Genomic DNA, 19,188 nt, shown 5'->3' with positions numbered 1-19,188 from the left:
TTCTAACTTTTATGTCTCTCACCAACAAACTGAATATGCTAAACAGTAGGACGGTACCCTGGTGGGTTGCTTCACTCACTCAATCAACCGCCGTGTGAACCGGTGGTTTGAACCGCCAGGCCGGACGATCGATTTTAACTTTCTATTGTCCAGTTAGGAATCACACGTTGAAATATAAGACCTCGTTAATCCTTAGCTCGCACAAGTTTCGACTTTTGAGAGTTGTAGTTCGTAGGGGGGACAGCTGCTTGACGAAAAAACAGATATTTTTTAGCAGAACCAGTATGCCAAGTATGTCTTTCCGACCTAAATGCTCAGCTCAATTTTCATTTAATATGTGTGACTTATGAAGAATAGTTCAACTATTTTTCCTCGACTTTGAAAAACCTACAGTCAAGTAGATGATCAGCCTGGTCAGAACGAAGGTCCTTCTCTTGCATCTCCATAGCAATAGAAATTTGAACAATATCGCTCATGCAGATTACGTCAGAATGGTTTAAAATTAATTGTGATTTGCGTCGTCGATGTTCATTTCTACAGCTGCTCATTTGTTTGTGATAATTAGGCACCTACATTCCAGATGCGCCAGCTCTCAGATTCCCAGTAATTTGAAATATGCGATACAAACTGATTTAGTGAGCGTAACTATTATATGAGGAGCCTTTCATTCGATATAGTTTCTTAGTTTGTTGACATTATTTCGTTGGAGTGGGAGTTCTTTAAATTGAAGTTTGAAGTTGATCTACAGTATAACAGTATGAAATTTTCCTAAATAATAATTTCCATATTTAAATCAGTGCGGCTCCCAAAAAGACTTCCTTTTCTGTATCCTCTTCAAAACAATCAAAGGATCACTACTTTGTAGTGACCGTGTACAAGATAAAAATAATAATGTGCTCTTTGGTAGTGGACAACTTTGATAAGAAACAACAGAGGTTGTATTTCTCTTTCAGCTTTGGATAAGTATAGAAAATTCTCTTCTTTCTGTAAACATACCAAAACAGGAATGGAAAAGAGCACGATTCCAAGTGCTAACCAGTTGTCAATCGAACTTACAATGTGCAGTTTACTCAAATTCTGTTTGGCGCCTTCTGTTTACGTACCATGACAGATGTTAGAAGATTTATTTCTGACAATCATGTCACTAGGGCTGTCGCATGGTTTGAGGGTGGTGTTTCTCAACGGCAGGTGGGTCGAAGGTTAGGTGTAAGTCAACAACCAGAGACTGTCCATAGGACGCATATTTTCAACAGCCCGGGAGCTACAAAATGTGCTAAGTCGACCAGACTGTGCGAAATCGACTTCTGGAAAGTCCAGGTATTTCGGCCTACAGCACGTCACAAAGAGAAAGAATGCATTTCGCTTAGACAGACATACGTTGGCAGCTAAGGCATTGACGTGAAGTACTGTTCTTTTCTGATATGTCTAATTCACTGTTTTTGGTAATGATGGTCGGGCCAGAGTATACAAAAGTAGGAATCAACGATTAATTCCCTGCTGCTTATCTTCAAGGGTCCCATTTAGAGGTGGATCAAAAATGGTGTTGGGTGGAATAACACTCAATGATCGTCAGACCTTGTAGCCATCCATAACGGATCCCTGACCGCTCGAAGGTACGTTAATGAAGTGTTGGATGTCCAGATACTTCACTGAGCAGAAGCAAGACGGCACAATTTCCTTTTTATGCCCGATGGGATCCGTCCCCACGCTGCAGGAATCATACGCAGGACCTGAATCCCATCGTACATGTCTGGGATCAACTGGGAGAAATCATCCGAAACCGTCAAAACCAACCCACCATTTTGGATGAGCTGGAAATCACTTCTCGAGAAAGCGTTTGCCTCAAGGAAACCTCAGGAGGCTCATAAGTACCATGCCTCGGCGAATCCGAGCTGTGAAAAACTTTTATATGAACACTGAATTATACAATAAACACTTTTTTCTCTACTCAGTTTGTATTCCAAGCATTCGTTATGGAACTGCATCAGAACCCATTATTACGCTAGTTGCACACACACCGATTTTGGACGGCCGACTTTGTACTGGTCGTCCAAATTCCAATAGTGAACCACATGTGGGAATGGGACCTAGCACACACGCCGACCGGTGATCGTCGCCGGTAAAATACCGGTGAGCAGCCGTCCACTGCCACTGTATTGCCGGCAGTACCGGGAAGTAGTGGCGTACATGAATAAATACACTCTTGCATACTCACCGGTTTTTTACCGACCATTCCAGTCTCGAATGCTCAGTGAAATTGAAGTTACTACGCATTAACTTCGTTTTGGTAGTGCGTGCTAATTACGACAACAAAGCAACTGATTGTTTGACCGATAAAAGTTCGGTGAGTGTGCAAGCACCCGCTATCAATAAAATATCGGCCGATTTTATACCGGCCGACAAATATCTGGTCGAGGCGAACCCACGGCCTTCCGATCGTGAGTCGGCGCACTACCACCGCGTCCAATTTGAAATTGATTGCTTCCTTCATTTCTTTGGAAGATTCCCCCATTTTTTTGTATCAAAATGTAGTAGTAAAAGGCCAAAAACTTTCCCAATCACTTCTAAAACTAAAACCCTTTTAATTTAAAATATGAATCTATTTCAATATATACTAACCCCTAATATGATGGGTCCCATTACCCCCATAAAACAATACACCGATGTGAAACCAACCAATATTGTAGTGTTTTTGCTATATTCATCAACTCACAAATGGTGGTCAAAATCAAATTTTCAACAACGGAGACATGGAGTTATTCCATTGAAAGTGCACACACTATATAATAAATTTGAGAATGAACGTTTTTCAAACGGAAATTTGAAATACGAGAGCGCATGCCCTTGTTTTCATTTTGTAGAGCCGAATATGAAAATAATAATACTTGAACCGAATGGTGTTTGTTTCCCTTTGTGATATTTTCATTGGAAATTTGCAGGAAACCGTCCGTGACGGAAGGGCAGTTGAAATAAAAAATTCCCAATAGAAGGACAGAATAATTAAAACGAAAGAGCTTCACAAAATGAGATATTTTCATATCCCGAATAAAAAACAAAATTGTTTTGATAGGTCCGACGAGAAAAAGGCAATAAACAAATGACGGGTTCGAAAACGAAAACAATTACCCAAAATGACCGACACACTTTCCAAGCAATAAATGTACAAAATAAACTGTTTCGGTTTCCCGGCGGATATCATTCGCGGGAAGCAAATAGCGGCGGTATTTTTTTTTTATTCGGGGTTGCAGCCATTCCGTTTCGACATATTGAAATGGCGGAGCGGGAGCCTCCAGCCGTTTGGTCTTATCAAACGTTCGCGATTTCCCCGAAATTCTTTATATAAATTACTCTGAAACTTCCTCGGGGTTTTTCCGGTCTTTCCATTTGTAAGGCAAGTTATCTCATCCGAATTTCGGAAGGAGTGATTAAAGAAAACATTGAAATTTAATTTATAGATGTTGTGATCTTGTTATTTTCTCGCGGAGATGTTTCTTTGACATGTTTTATTCAACGAGAGTCGGGTGGTTTCTTTTTAGAAAACCCTTTCCGCAATGTTCTTTCTTCAAGTCTATCCTCTCAGCAACGGAAAACAATTTTCCGAATGAATTTGAAAACAGTACAAGGTACAAGGTGATTGTCGGTTTGATGAATAATGGCATGGAAATCATAAACATATTACATAAATACTCAAATTTCCCAATAACTGTCAAAGCTTCCATAAAATGAGATATTAGTTTTTTTTGCTATCAAAACGTATTCAAAGACACAATGCTTTTTTGGGAAATCACCTTTTAAAAACGGTAAAATGTGAAAATCATTATGTTTGGACCACACATGCGTAATAATGATATATAACAATGAATATGAAACAATAAATAAACATTGTTTCAGAAAAGTGTCAAAACTTTCAATTCTTTTTCATTTTCACGCTCGGTGTCTAACAAATTATCCGATATTTCTAGATTCATTAGCCGTGGTCTGCAGGTTTTTATACCTGACGTTTCGTCACTACGACAATTTTTGTCGTTAATAGTTGTTATTGCGAACGATATTTTCAAAAACCAATCCGCGATCAATGCTCTAAACTTACTTTTCTTTATCCCAAATAGGGTATAGGAAAAGTGATCTAGATATTGGCACCTCTTATGGGATTTGCAACTTGAAGCAGAGTGGAGATCAATGAATCAACTGTTTAAGTTAAGTTAGCAATTAAAAGAGGCCGAAACATGAGAACTTGAAAACTTTTGTGGACTCAATAAAAGCATAATAATAGAAAAAATAAAGAGAAAAAAATGAATCATGGATTTATTTAAAATCTTCTGAAATACGAAACACCACGGAAAGTGTATTTTGTTGGGAGACCATCACTCGGGAACCGGTATAAGAAAAACTTCAAATTAACGTATTTTTAAATATTTGCAATGCATCCTAAGCAATATTCATTATACTTTGTTGGAGAAATATTGAATTTTTTACAAACAATTTGCTGAAATTACCAACAATTTCTGTTCTATATTATCTACTTAAATATTCCTGCTATTTGTTGAATCGAATAATTAACAATCTCCAGAAAATATTTGGTTAATTTGTGAAATGTTTTGTCAGATTATTAATATTATGTACGTCCTCTGTTTTTCCTGAAATTTTCGATGAAGAATTTCATTTCACTGATGTGGCGGGCGCCAAAATAAATGCAGATTTCTTACCAACTCTTCTAGAATTTTCGGAACGAGAAGTTATCTTGGAAGTTAAAAAATGTTAATTATCATTATTTTTTATGCCATTATCTTTTTTTATATAACATATATTTAATTTTTGGTACATTCTTACAATTTGAATTACCACAATTGACTAAAGGCTGTACCATGATCTCTCTTTTGAGTTAAAGAATGTTTTATATTTTTGTGAAAAATAAATATTTTATAATTTTTATATTCCTGAAAATTGTAAAATTCCTGAAATAAATTTAATAATTTTGAATGGCATTGTTCATTATGAGGCAATATTTAGTGCGATCCATAAATATTATTTGATTCATCAACAAGAAATTATTAATGATTCAACGAGTAATTAAATACAGTTAAAAGGAAGGCCGACGTTATAATACAACAATTTTCCAGAACTGAATAAGTTTTCTTCGCTATTGTGTGGTTGACCTTCCTGCTCAAGAATTTTGGGATCGTTCAGCCGACACGTAAATTAATCAAATGTGTAAGACGAGTTAGAGCTCTGTTCGTGATATCGATTATATAATCAAAATCTGGCTAACTTCCACCTTAATGTTTTGCACACCCTTCTAATTCCTGAGCAAAAACCTTCGTGCTTTCATAGTTGGAGATTCGCGTGAATGAAACTTAAATTATTAGAAAGTTGAACATACGATGTTTGAAAGATTAATGAAACCATTGATATCTTCGAAGTTTGGAATTTCATTAGTTCAACATTCTTTACTGAGACTGCTAATCTTGCTTATACGACATTTCTCTATGCATAAATTAACGTTTTTGCCCTTCAAATTCGGTAGTTGGAATAATACTATACTTTGAAAGATGTCTCTCTTCATTTTAAATCATTCATCGAAAAATTAACTTCAACACCTAATATATATTCATTCATACCAAATATTTCCGGCAATATCCCATTTTAATCTTCAGTATCAACATATTATATCATTTCGGATTCAACAGAAACGTTTCCCAGGAGTATTAAATAATTCAAAACTTGTTCTCTTTCATTTTCAGCAGTGTTCTTGAGACATATTAAAAAGTTATCATTGACCTTTGCGGTTGAAAAACGGGACAACTTACACATTCAATTTAATACGCACTCTATAAAAAGTCAGAAAGCCTTGGAAAATTTTTAAATGGAAATGTTCTTACAATGAAGTCTTGAATAATGGATAGTTGAGTAAGTGACGAATTTTCCACACAAATTAAATGCAAAATTTTTCTATATTGGTTGGTAGTTATATAAACATTTAAGCAAATTTCATGATAACGAATTCCTCACACCTTATTATTGATACTTGTAAACAATTACCGACTCACTGAATTGATCCTTACATTTCCGAAAGAATAATAAAATAAATTCCGATATATTCTCTGTCATATTCCAAATAAGCACCAGATATATTTATATGAAATAATCGCGGGTATTGCTGAATGATGATAAAAGTATTCTGACTAGGAAATAATTTGAACAATAATAATGTAATTTTTTTTTGCCTTCTACGTCTCCATCTTGATACAAAAAATGTGGGAATCTTCCAAAGAAGGGAAAAAAGCAATCAATTCCAAAAATTAACTCTATACAAAAATATGTAGATCATGCAAAAAAATAACTTTCAGACACAAACTGGAAAAAAGAGACCTTTTGAAACAAATATTTTCATATAAACATTGAATTACACGAAATAAAAATACTTTCGAAACAAATTCTTTTATATGGACGCTGAATTAAACGAAAAATACTTTTCTCTATTCCAGTGTCATTGTTTTTCGAGCTAGCTAGCCACTCACGCCAGCGAAACGTCAGGGAAATTACAAAAATCCACGGCTTTCAAACTCGAAAAACAATGACACTGAAAACCTCAGCCGCGAAAGTCTGAACCATTTTTTCTCTATTCCGTTTGTATTCCAAACATTCGTAATGGAATCAAATCAGATATCATTCCCAGGATTCCTACAAAATATAATTAAATTAATTAAATTTCATTTACATGGAACACTGTCATCCTCACTGGAGAACTCTTGATGTTTCGCCGTAAAACACTTGCCTTGTTGGCTCTTCATTACCAAATCTGTTTAAAATCTGTTTTTCCGGTAACCATACGAACGACAACTCTCAGAAGTTGAGAAACTTGTGCGAGCTAAGGACTAACGAGGTCTTACCTTTTAACGTGTGATTTCTAACACGGTTGCAGAATCAAATTCAACCGGATAAATTATTTCGAAGAAAATATCTGGTCGAGACGGGAATCGAATCCACGGCCTTTCGATCGTGAGTCCGGTGCACCACCGCCGAGGCCAATTCCATAACAAGAAAAAAACAATAGAAAAAAATACTCAATTCGTTTATAAAATTACGACTTTTTGTCACGGATGACAGTGGTGATGATATTGTGTAGGAATCCTGTAAGTGATATCTGATTCAATTCCATCACGAATATTTGGAATACAAACGGAATAGAAAGAATGTTTTTCGTATAATTCAATGTTGATATGAGAGTAGGTATTTCAGGAGGGTTTTTTCTTCCAGTTTGTGCCTGAAAGTTACTTCTCTGCATGATCTACAAATCTTTGTATCGAGCTAAGTTTTGAAATTGATTGCTTCCTTTCTTTCTTTGGGAGATTGCCACATTTTTTATATCAAGATGGAGTAGTAAAAAGCCAAAAACTTTCTTCCCCAAATATTTTATGCACTTTTGAATTTTAACTGTTTCTGAATTTGAAAACTTCGGATATATCCAATCTATGGAAATATCATTTCAAAGGCAATAGAAATACCTTTTTTTCAACGTTTGTTTGAAGGTGATTGACAATGTTTCATGATGAATTTCACTAGTTCGGACATCCATTGTCTACTATGTAAAATGATTTGAAATCCCTGAAACGACTAAAAAAGAAGAATTGAAAATGGATAGCTGAAAATAACAATTATTATAAGCAAAAAAACTTGAAATGAAATAATAGTGAAATCACCCGAAGACGATTGTGGATACTAACAATCGAAACGTCGTGAACTAACTTGACTTGGAATCACTTAACTTTTTATTTTTCATTTTTTATTTCTTTATTTTAATTTTTTATTTTTTGTTCAATTGTTCTATTTTTACTCGTATTTTATTTCACTATTATTTCATCTCAGGTTTTTTTGCTTGTTATTTTCAGCTATCCATTTTTTGATTTTTCTTTTTTAGTTGTTTCAGGGATTTCAAATCATTGGAAGTCCGAACTAGTAAAATTCTTTTTTTCAACATTTTGATATCTCATATTACAAATAAAGATAAATGTGACATAAAGTATTCACTGACATATATTATGATGCAAACTGGACAAGATCAGAACATCCTCATACTCATACCAACAGTTATGACGAATTTTATTCCTATTTAAAAAAACGTACCCTCATCTGAGAGACAGGAGTTGAAAAAAAATTGTGATTATTCATTATCCACCCACTCGCAAAATAGCAAAGTTATCTTCATTTAATTTCTGCATGCGATGATGATCTGCATTGTGGCGACTAAACAACTGAGCTGTAATATTAGTTCACCTACCGTTTTGATAAAAAAGTTCAAATGTCAATACTCATTCCAAAGTTGTATAAACCATTGAAATTGAAGTTGAAATGCGGTAAAATTCTAAAAATGTAAATTATTCACCACTTAATGGACTCCACTATTATTAATGGAGTAGTGCGAAAACGCTAATTATTTTTTGTTACAAACAAATTGTAAACAATCAAATATAACAATTTTCATAAAAATCATGCTGGATACACAAAGCAGAATATTAGTCTGGAGAATTGAAAAGTGAGATTTTTCAGAATTCTAAACCGTTTTTGTCGTTCAAATTTGAAGAATTGGAAAGCGTTGAATCAATCCAAAATTTAAGGGTTGGATACCACCCCACCCATAAGCTTGACGTGAAAATTGATTATTTCAGTACCTACTTCAATTTCAATTGAAAGAAAATGAATCATATATACGAAACTTACTCTATGCATAACATACCAACTTCCTTTGGCAATTTGTTGTCCTTGCCATCTCAATGTAAAATGGATATACGTACCTGCAACAAAAATTAGAGATTGATGAATATTCTTATCAGATAATGGATAACTTTTAAAAAATCCCAAAAATTGGTATTGATATAATAAATATTTTTATATAGTTCGTTGTGAAATGATAAAATATTTAGAATCACAACTTTGACAACAAAGTTTTCGTGTCAATGCAATAATATTTGTGGGAATTTAGTGCCTACTATCATGGAATTGTACTATACAGTGAGCACCATATATGTAACAGATAAATTCATTTTCTACGTTATTAGCCATTTTCAAGAAAAACCCTGAAACACCTCGATTCATGTATTCGAAAAGACACTCTGTGACATAAAAAAAATCCCCCCTCCTTAACCCCCCTCAACGTGACAGCCACCCTCCCCATTTGTTTAAATGCAAAAGGGGTCAAGTGATACCTCATTTTGAAGGGTATTCAATTTTCTGTACAGCCATATCTTTATTTTTAAATTTTGTGCATGCGTCATAATGAAATAAAAATTAAACAAAAAATTTCTCAAAAATGTCAATATAGATGAATTTTCAATTTCTGTACGTTTCGTAAGAACAATGTCTTCTAATCTGTTCGGGTTGACTCTTGGAGGAATTTAACAATATGACGGTTTTCTTGACAAGTAATAGATATAAAAACAACACTGCAACCACAACGTTCACTCTACGTTATTCCTGAGTAAAATTCAGGAAAATTCAAAGATCCTATCATAAAAGTGTACATTTGCAGGAAGCAGCTACTAAAAAATGAAAATAAAACATGTTTCGTCCAACTATAAAACACCGACTCATTTTTCTCAGGTTATTATTGAATAAAAATAAAATGTGAAACAATTATTATAAAGAATGGATGACTACAAATTAATGAAAACTCAGCGAGAGGTAGAATGAAGAATTGTTATTTCCTTTCCACTCATTACGTCATCTCTATTGTATACAGCCTACGGTTCATCAAGTATTCATGGAAATCATTTTTTTTACATTTGGAGACGCCATTTCTGAAGCATTCGGCGCCGATGTTCATCTACTTCGTTATCAGCTAATTAGAGATAACGCTCAATGAGATGCAATTGTACTCGTTAAATTGACTTCGAATCGAAAAGCGTCGACTTTTTAAAGACTCCGTCTTCGTAGCCTTTGAATCCAGTAAAGTATGCAAATAACTTGACGAATATTGATTATTTATTCAAGTAAATAGGTACGGAAAATTCGAATGAACTACGTCTTACTTTTCTTTAGTCTGATAATGTACATATTTGTTTTGTAGGTTCATTCATTTTTATGTATGTAAAAATCATATTGTTTTATTGAAGGTGGTTTTTTTAAAGGTGGTGAATTTCATTAGTTCGGACTTCCATCGCCTAATAAGATATAATATAAGTCCCTAAAAGGACGAACCACTACAAGGAAAATCTTTTGTGAAGAATTTAAGGCATTTCGTCGAATTACTGGGGCAATCAAAGTTACATAGCAAGATCAATTAATCAGTTTCGAAAGCCTCTACATTAACGTTCTTGTCGAAGAAGCACTTCAAATACTACAGAGGAAGCTATCCGAAAACGAGGACCTGGAAGATAGAACGAACTTACCTACAGAAGTTTTCATGGTATTACTGCGGAATGCTATGCGCAGAACTGCTATTTCCAAGTGAAGGACGAATTCTTTACGCTACTCTCACCAATTAAAGCCAACATATATATAAAGTGGTTTGAAACTCTGACTATTGAAGAAGCCCACAAGAAACCCCGAGTCTGAATGAGATACGTTGACCACACCATCATAATATGGACCATGGAAATACAGAACTAGACACCTTTCTGAAGCACATCAACAGCCTAAGATCTTCACAATGGAGAAGAAAGTCCAGAACGAATATCCATTCTTAGACGTATTGGTGAAGAGGACCGACAATAAGTGGGAAACATCTGTATCCAACCACCATCAATTGACTAAGAGAGGAATCATCAAGACTCTAGTAGACCGTACTCTCAGGCGCTGTAATACGAAGCAAGGTCTCGAGAAAGAACTAGGCATCATCAAAAAAGATCTTAAACGGAATGGGCACTGCAAAGTTATGGTGGAACAGACTTTGGCTAGAAGATAGCAATAGCCTCGCAAGGAAGAGAAGCCGTCATAACCGGTGTTTTCATTCACCTACATCTGAGGATTGTCGGGAAGGATAAGAAAAATTGGGTCCAAGTACAACATCAGAAACTGCTTCAGATCCGGAAACACCTTCCATAGCTGCCTCACGAAAACCAGGCCACTACACGCGACTGCGATTCCAAGAATTGCATTTACCGGTGAAACTGAGAGGCCATTGAAAGTCCGCGATGATCTGGTGGTATCCCATTTATAATTCTCACATACAGCAAATTGGAGCTGTCCAAGGAAAGTTCTTGAAATTCTTGTCTTTTCGCACTACAGGTATCTGACCCCAAAGGGAAATTGATCATTCCATCCTTTTGAACCAATTTAATATTATATCACTGAATACACATTTCTATATAATTTAATAAACAATAACATATCTTGTGCTCCACCCAAAAAAAGTTATGTACCATGCCTCAACTCAAGATAGGTACAAGAAAACATTTTAGTCAGAGTAGTAGAACAAATGTGAATCTCATAGCACCAGTAAATTTAATGTGTTATAATTTTAATTTAGTGACATTGACATGTGTGACATTAATGGAAACTCTTTGAACTTCATCAAGGATTGTATCTTACATAGAACCTTTCATTAATAGTTTTTTTTATATACTTTTCAATTGTGAAGACTAATTCATTTATAATATGTCAATTGAATCTAATTATATCATTTCATTTATATTATTAATATCATTTGTAATTTGTCAATTGAATATGTAATATGTGAATTTAATTGAATTGAATGTTATTTTTTTCAGTACATTTTCTTCAACATTTTCTGTAATTGGGTGTACACCTGTTGGAAATAAAGTGCTATCTATAAATCTATATAAATTGTAGTATTTTAAAAGACGCAGTTTTCATGCAAGAGCTCAACGCCGACGGTTTCTAATAGCAACACTGTATTGATACAGCTGAGTTATAAAAGTTATCACAAAACAAAAATTCAGTTCAACTTTTGGAACTTCAACATTTAGAGGAATGGATACCTCTGTATCCATCACTCTGTAACCATCACTGAAAATTTCATTTGCAGCAAATTTCATCTGCTACATTAGTCCAAGAGCTTGGACCATATTATGATGGTTGATTATATTCCAATCAGGGAAAATAAATCCAAACCTGGTTGTATTGATGGCACTTGGTGAATCCTGAATAATTTAAAAAATCTGTCAAGTCAATTTAATTTTTTTATTCTGTACTTTTTGTTGGACTTTTTCAGTTGATTGTCTACTCTTTTGTTATAATTCATATCAATAGTCTCATAAATAGTTCGAAGTTAGAATATCCGGTTTCATTCCATCGGTGGTATGCGTGGCTTCGTTTCTATTAGTTGAGTAAATTCGTCTCCGGTTGAAATCATGTTTGTGGTTTCAAATTTCATTATATTTTTTCTCATTGCATTCCTCTTTCTATTCACTTATGACTGATTTACTATGTATGTAAAAATAATCAGCCTTGAAGGTTCCAATCCATCTGACATTCATCGTAGATTTATATACTGCCGTTTGGCAGTTTGTTTGAAATTCATCAGCACAGTTACTTTAATTCATTCAAAAGCCTATTGAGTTCATAATTATCGCACCAAAACTTCATCATGAATATTCATTACGAATGACTAGCTGATAAATTACAAAGTTTGACATCCTATCAACTTCCCATTCTGTAAGTGAATTGGACCAAACTCAGTTTTCGCCCATATGTGTTCTGTAACTTCATCAGTGATCGTACATTTGACACTGCGTGGGAAAAGTTCTGTAACGTTGAAATTAGTTGTAGACGCAACTTGCGATCGTGTTAAGTGATTGTTCCGAAAACTATAGTATTGTCTCCCAACTGCAACTACATCTGTTCAGGTTGAAATGCTGTGCAATTCAGCGTACAAAATAACGAACGTTCTGAAGTTTGAGAGCGAAATTATTGTAGAAGCCCTCGTTATGCTGTATTTTAATACCGACTGAGATATTCTGTTTCATGAAGTGCCGTTTCGTTTTCCATTGGCGTCGGCTTTCACATTCTTTATGGTTGATCCATACATCGATATGCATGTGATAGAATGTTCCACAAATCATCTTATATGGACATTGTCATACCTACATAATTCCTCGACAGATCCCTACCAACATTAAGTAGCAGCATTCACAGGGAGAACATTCTTTTCTAAAAACTACGAAAACAAGCCAGTTTTCTGATTCTATCCAACTGCAATATACGAAAATAAGCGTCATAAGACATACCTTGGTGAATGATAACATCGCTCGATTTTTTTAAGAAACTTAGACGTGGCTTCCAGAATAATTGATGATTTAGGCAAACTAATTTAAAGAATGAAGACCAACCTTCATTGCTGCATGAATACTTTATTTTGAAGAGAAATTAACAGATGAAACTTTCAAGATGGCGACTGAGCGCCATCTGGAAAAAAAATTAAATGGAAAGGGGGGTCTTGTGACACCTGAATACATTGACATTTAACTACATAATAAGAGGTAATAAGCTTGAGGTCAGTTCAGAAGATACTTGAAATGGTTGCCTTGAACTTCTTGATATATGAACAGTAACGTCAATATCCCTACAAATATTTATTATTATCTGCCGTATATCCAATATTGAAGCAGGTACAGTTTCGTACACCTTTTGCTTCAAATAGCACCATAAAAAAGTCCAGAGGTGTCAAATGTGGCGAGCAGGCTGGCCATTCTATAGGACCTCAATGGCCAATCCAACGACCGGGAAAAGTAGTATCCAAATAGTTTCTTACTTGTCTGGAATAATGTGGTGGTGCTCTATCTTGTTGGAATATATTATCTACATCGAATTCATTAGGATTCGCTTCGACGATTTCAGTAATGAAAGGGTCAACAGTAGTTTCCAGCATATTCAAATACAGTTTCCCTGTTAAATTTTGATCAATAAATAGAGGTCCTACAATATGGTTTCCAAATATTCCTGCCCAAACGTTAAATTTTTCTGGATATTAAGTATGTGTTTCCCGAAAAACGTGAGGGTTGGTGTCACTTCAATAACGGCAATTTTGTCTGTGAATATTTTCGTTTAAAAAAATGTACATTCGTCACTGAAACAAATATTGTGAAGATATATAGCATGCCTTGCAATGGTTTCCGTCATGATTTCGCAGAATTATGTTCTTCGATAAGGGTCATCTTCAGTTAATTGGTGTACCATTTTAATTTTGTATGGATGATACCTATTTCCCTTCAAAGTCTCCACACAGTAGAAGGAGACACCTCTCAAACATCTCACCAATTATTTGCACTTGCTATTCCTCCGGAATGGACGTAAAAGTTACGCGTCGCACCGTAAATAAAAATTGCTAAGTGAGAATATTCTAACTGAACAATGATGTTCGTTATCATACTGATATTTTTTTTCGTTTTTATAAACAAAAAATAACTTAACAAACCTTATCAGGTTGTTGGAATTGCCATATGGCAGATGAGGTTTGAACATCAATCTTTTGAAATGCCTGGAAATTATTAGATTTAAGTATTCTGAAAATTTTCTGTATAACCAAATAGAATAGAATTATTTCCCACTTTCAAATATTGTTTTCTAATGTCGAAATTAGTAGGTAATTAGGTTATTCAATGTGCTGGTAAAAATTCTTTTGAAATGTTTGAATTTTCAATTGGTTCATAACTCAACTCAGGCTAAATCGTTAGTCATCGAGTAGGTAGAATGTTATATGATTCAAATTGTTATATAAAGCACTGAATAGGCAGAATTCAGTCAGTATGAACACGCCTGTCGAATCTTTTGTATAGAGAAACCCGTGCTGCGGGTTTGTAAACTATTCAGTGAAAATCTCACAATGAAATGTTACTTGAGTATATCAAATGTAACAATAATTATTCATGACACGTATCTGTGGAATATTGAAAAGTAGAAGGGCTGCACCATTTAGAATTTCATTTGTTCCTAATTTTGAGTTTGGACTCGTAATCCCTACTTGAAATTCGATATTCTGAGTTTGAACGAACGAACGACCGATTACGTTTATTTTCTCTTAAAGTTGGTGAGTTAGTATTACTTGTGTTTCATGTGGTGCCCGGCTTTAGGCTAGTAGCTCTTCAGGGGCTGTGTCAATTAAAAAATATATATTAATTGTTTTTGTTTGTAGCTTAATCTAGTCCTTGCTATTGGGTGTTTATGTATGGTTATAGTGCTTTTATCCTGTGTTGATCAGGTTAGTAGGCCTTCTCTCGTTCCTTGGGCATTGCAGTTTTTGTGTATGAGTTGGGTTATTTTTGTCGGGGTATAGTTGCAGGTGGTTTGTTGGTTGGTTCTGGATCTGATGAGTCTTGGGGGATAGGTAGAACTATTTATTCCTGGTCTCCTCCTCTAGCAGTGAGGTGTCTTTTAACTGATCGCCAGCGGGAACTCCTCAAGGATGTCCTGGAACCACCCCGGGATATCCTCCAGGGCCCCTAGGAGCCTGGCAGGGAAAATGGGAGCTTTTTCCTGGGAATCTTTCTTGGGCCCCCGCGGGACGTCCAGGGGGTGGCCAGTGTCTCAATTGCAGATGTGTTGCTGCTCTGATTGTTCTGGTGATGTATTTGCCTCAGAGTTCCTGAAATATGTTTAGGCTCTGCTACCTCTATCGGATGAGTCTGATTCTTGGAATCAGGGACTCGTCTCGTAATGAGGTTTTATGAGGTAATTCTTTTGGCTTAGGTAGTGCACTATTCATTTCACTTTTACTGTGATCACTCACGTCTGCACTGTATGAATGCTGGTACAAGAATGTGAGTTTGAACTAAGTTTAGATGTAATTTACGAAGGTGGTCCCAGAAATGCCTGGCCTGACCTAGAAATGGCGGTATTTTTTTGAAAAAGATCACTGTGATGCCCTGTTAGAAACCTTTGGTGTGGTGAATATTACTGGAGTTTTATCCCAACCATTATTTTAACACCTAGACACGTGTTTCGATCACCAAGTGATCATCTTCAAGAGGAAGATTAATCTGTTTATCTACGTCCTTGTCTTCTGACAACTATCCTTTACATCACTTTTATTGTAGATATTTTCTGTAGGAAATCCTAATGTGAAAAAATGTATATAAGGCTTCTGTGACTATCCCTGCTTGCTGATTTGATATGGCACACTTTGAGAAGAAACCCATAAACTCAATATTTCCCAGAGTTTGAAGACGTCTTGACAAGGGATCTGCATTACGAGGTTCTCAACCACTTCGATGGATAATTTCCGAATCATATTGCTGCAAAATTTCCAACTAACTTAGCAACACCATCAGATTTTGTGACGTCCATTATCCAATCGAAATTCTCTGCGATTTTTTCAATAAGAAAATATCCAACGAAAGTCATTTTTTGTGGAGGAAAAAATCAGTTTTTTATCGCCCTTTTTTTGGGTAATGGTTACCTTCCACAATCTGAAAAAATATAAAAATTATAATGGAGAACTTTATACAAGTGTAGAAGGGCAAACTTTTTAGTTTACCCCGATAAGTTACTGCGTAAAAATCAAAGTATTTTTCACAAAGAAAAATCTTCTATTTATCAGTAACTTGTCGTATTTCACAATTTTGCCTATCAAAAAAAATATTAAGAAATTATACTTATCTTTTACGTTTCGGAGGCCAAAATCTGCCTCCGTCTTCAGAAATGGATAAAAATTCGAATAAATATGCAGTTATTCCTTTTTTGAGATCTTATTTCTTTACTTCTTCGACAGATGTCAAAGAAGTTTTGAAATATGAAATTATGTCAATGTTGTTGATTGACAACTGAAATATTCGATGTAATACAAGGTACTCTCCGATATCAGTTTGTTGCCATTTCGCCACTATCCAAAGTTTTCTTTGAAACCTCAAGACCATTGAAAATGCGTGAGAATGAACATCGAGATTATATAAAAAATAGACAATTGACAGGATCAAAATTATCAGAACACATTTTAAAATCAGACGGTGAACATCGGGTGGAATGGAATAGGACAAGAAAGATTACCAATGAGCCTCATTCTAAGAGACGTAAGCTAAAAGAATCAGCGTATAATCTCATGTCTGGAGAGAATTGTATCTCGAATAGCTCCTTAGAAATAGATCGTACTTGGCTACCCATCTTGAAGAAAACTTTGGATAGTGGCGAAATGGCAACAAACTGATATCGGAGAGTACCTTGTATTACATCGAATATTTCAGTTGTCAATCAACAACATTGACATAATTTCATATTTCAAAACTTCTTTGACATCTGTCGAAGAAGTAAAGAAATAAGATCTCAAAAAAGGAATAACTGCATATTTATTCGAATTTTTATCCATTTCTGAAGACGGAGGCAGATTTTGGCCTCCGAAACGTAAAAGATAAGTATAATTTCTTAATATTTTTTTTGATAGGCAAAATTGTGAAATACGACAAGTTACTGATAAATAGAAGATTTTTCTTTGTGAAAAATACTTTGATTTTTACGCAGTAACTTATCGGGGTAAACTAAAAAGTTTGCCCTTCTACACTTGTATAAAGTTCTCCATTATAATTTTTATATTTTTTCAGATTGTGGAAGGTAACCATTACCCAAAAAAAGGGCGATAAAAAAGAAAATATCATTCATAGAGAAAGAGAGAAATGTGTGTTATAAATTTTCCCTGTCATTGTCGTGGTTTGTTATTTGTTTTCGAAGAAACTCTTCTTCCGAATGGCTTTGAAATACTATTAATTTCTTATAGTAGAAACTAAGTTTTCAAATGTGAAGACAACTTTCCATTTCACGTTATACATACAAGTTCTCGGGTAAATTACTGATGTACTTCTCATGTCTTTGAATTCGATGCGATACTACTTACTTCAGAGTTGAGAAGTTCACGAAATAATATTACTTGTTCCTGGAACCAAATAGGTGTATTATTCCGACAAATTAGGTAAAAAAAATTATTTGAAATATATTTTCAGAGTATACGAGTAAATTCACCAGAAATATTTAAAATAACAATATTCATGATACTTTAATTTCGTTTTTGAGGGTTCATAAATATGATGAGAAACGACTGTCAATATAATCCATTTCTTTGCAAGGGTTTGCATACATAAAAACAATATATTTTGCACAATTAATGAAAATACGATAAATTATAGAGTGACTGAACAATCCTTTTAGGAGTTAATGTTATGCAGTTTGTGTAGATTTTCCATTGGTCTCTGTAAAGTCACTGTTCAGTCTGCTTGTTTGTCTATTGATAATTTAGGGTGGTAAAATAAAATACATTTTCTCAGTACTTAAACCGTTCGGTTGTCGGCTATCAGTGTAGACACTACAGTCTCTAAATATTTATTTTCAGAACTCGAAGAATGATAAAAAAATATTCAAAAAAGTTTTTTAGAACTAAACTGAAATAAGGTGTCAAATTTTTTTCATGAAAGTTTTTGGACAACTTTATTTTCGAACTATAAAAACAAGAAAAAATTACCACAAATAGAAACTTCTGGGCAGTTTTGTAAAATTAATTCATATCGCATATGAAAAATTTTAGTGATATTGAAAAAATTATTTTTTGGTTGCTACTTGTCGAGAAAAAACTCTTCCTGAACTCCTCATTAGCAATATTTTGCATGATTTTAATGATGTTTTATTGATTTGGTGGATGGATTGTTGAATATTTGACAGATTAGAAAAAAAATTTAATACATATTAATATTAAAAATATCCTCAAAAATCCAGAATTTCTTAACTGGTTGAATACATGATTATCTTTATCATCTGAAAATCATTACCGTATTTCAATTTAAAAAAATCTGTTTAAAATCTGTTTTTCCGTTAACCAGCTGTCGAACTCCTGCCAACGACAACCCTCAGAAGTCGAACCTTGTGCGAGCTAAGGATTAACGAGGTCTTACCTTTTAACGTGTGGTTCCTAACACTGATACTCTTCATGTTTTTGAACTCGTTGCAATGATGTTCACTCACTTTTATATAATCAACAGTATGAATTATATTTTTCTGTCGTTTTATTTCCCCCAGACCGTCAAGATGCTTATTATTCGTCAAAATTTTTCTTCTTTGTAATTATTGCATTCTCCTATTTCGTTCACCATAATCGATACATTGTTTATTGACTGATAAAATGACATCTGCTGATTGCAAAGATCCTTATTTCCCACAAGACGTTATGTAATCATCGCTGAGTCGGCTGAATCAGGTTACGTTTCTGTATATATTTTTGATAAGTTATATTGCTATCTGCAGCATGATTGATTGATC

General features: G+C 34.5%; 1 protein-coding gene across 2 annotated transcripts in view; it reads right to left on the bottom strand.

Annotated features, from left to right (window-relative positions):
- The window catches only part of LOC111512051 (uncharacterized), a 176,056-nt gene that overhangs the window by 55,677 nt on the left and 101,191 nt on the right, over positions 1 to 19,188 (bottom strand). The window contains exon 1 of one of the 2 annotated variants that reach the window (XM_074179838.1): positions 8,719 to 8,743. The exons of the other annotated variant lie outside the window; for it this stretch is intronic. The gene's annotated coding sequence lies outside the window, so the exon portion shown is untranslated. Of the gene's footprint in view, positions 1 to 8,718; positions 8,744 to 19,188 lie in introns of those variants that run through there. 2 annotated transcript variants of the gene reach the window in all.

This window comes from Leptinotarsa decemlineata, unplaced genomic scaffold (assembly GCF_025532065.1).
Source record: "Leptinotarsa decemlineata unplaced genomic scaffold, Ldec_3_MD MMD2_tig00026282_RagTag_RagTag, whole genome shotgun sequence".
Taxonomy (NCBI): domain Eukaryota; kingdom Metazoa; phylum Arthropoda; class Insecta; order Coleoptera; family Chrysomelidae; genus Leptinotarsa; species Leptinotarsa decemlineata.
The sequence above is the reverse complement of the archived record's forward strand: the minus strand, read 5'-3'. Positions and strand labels throughout refer to the sequence as shown.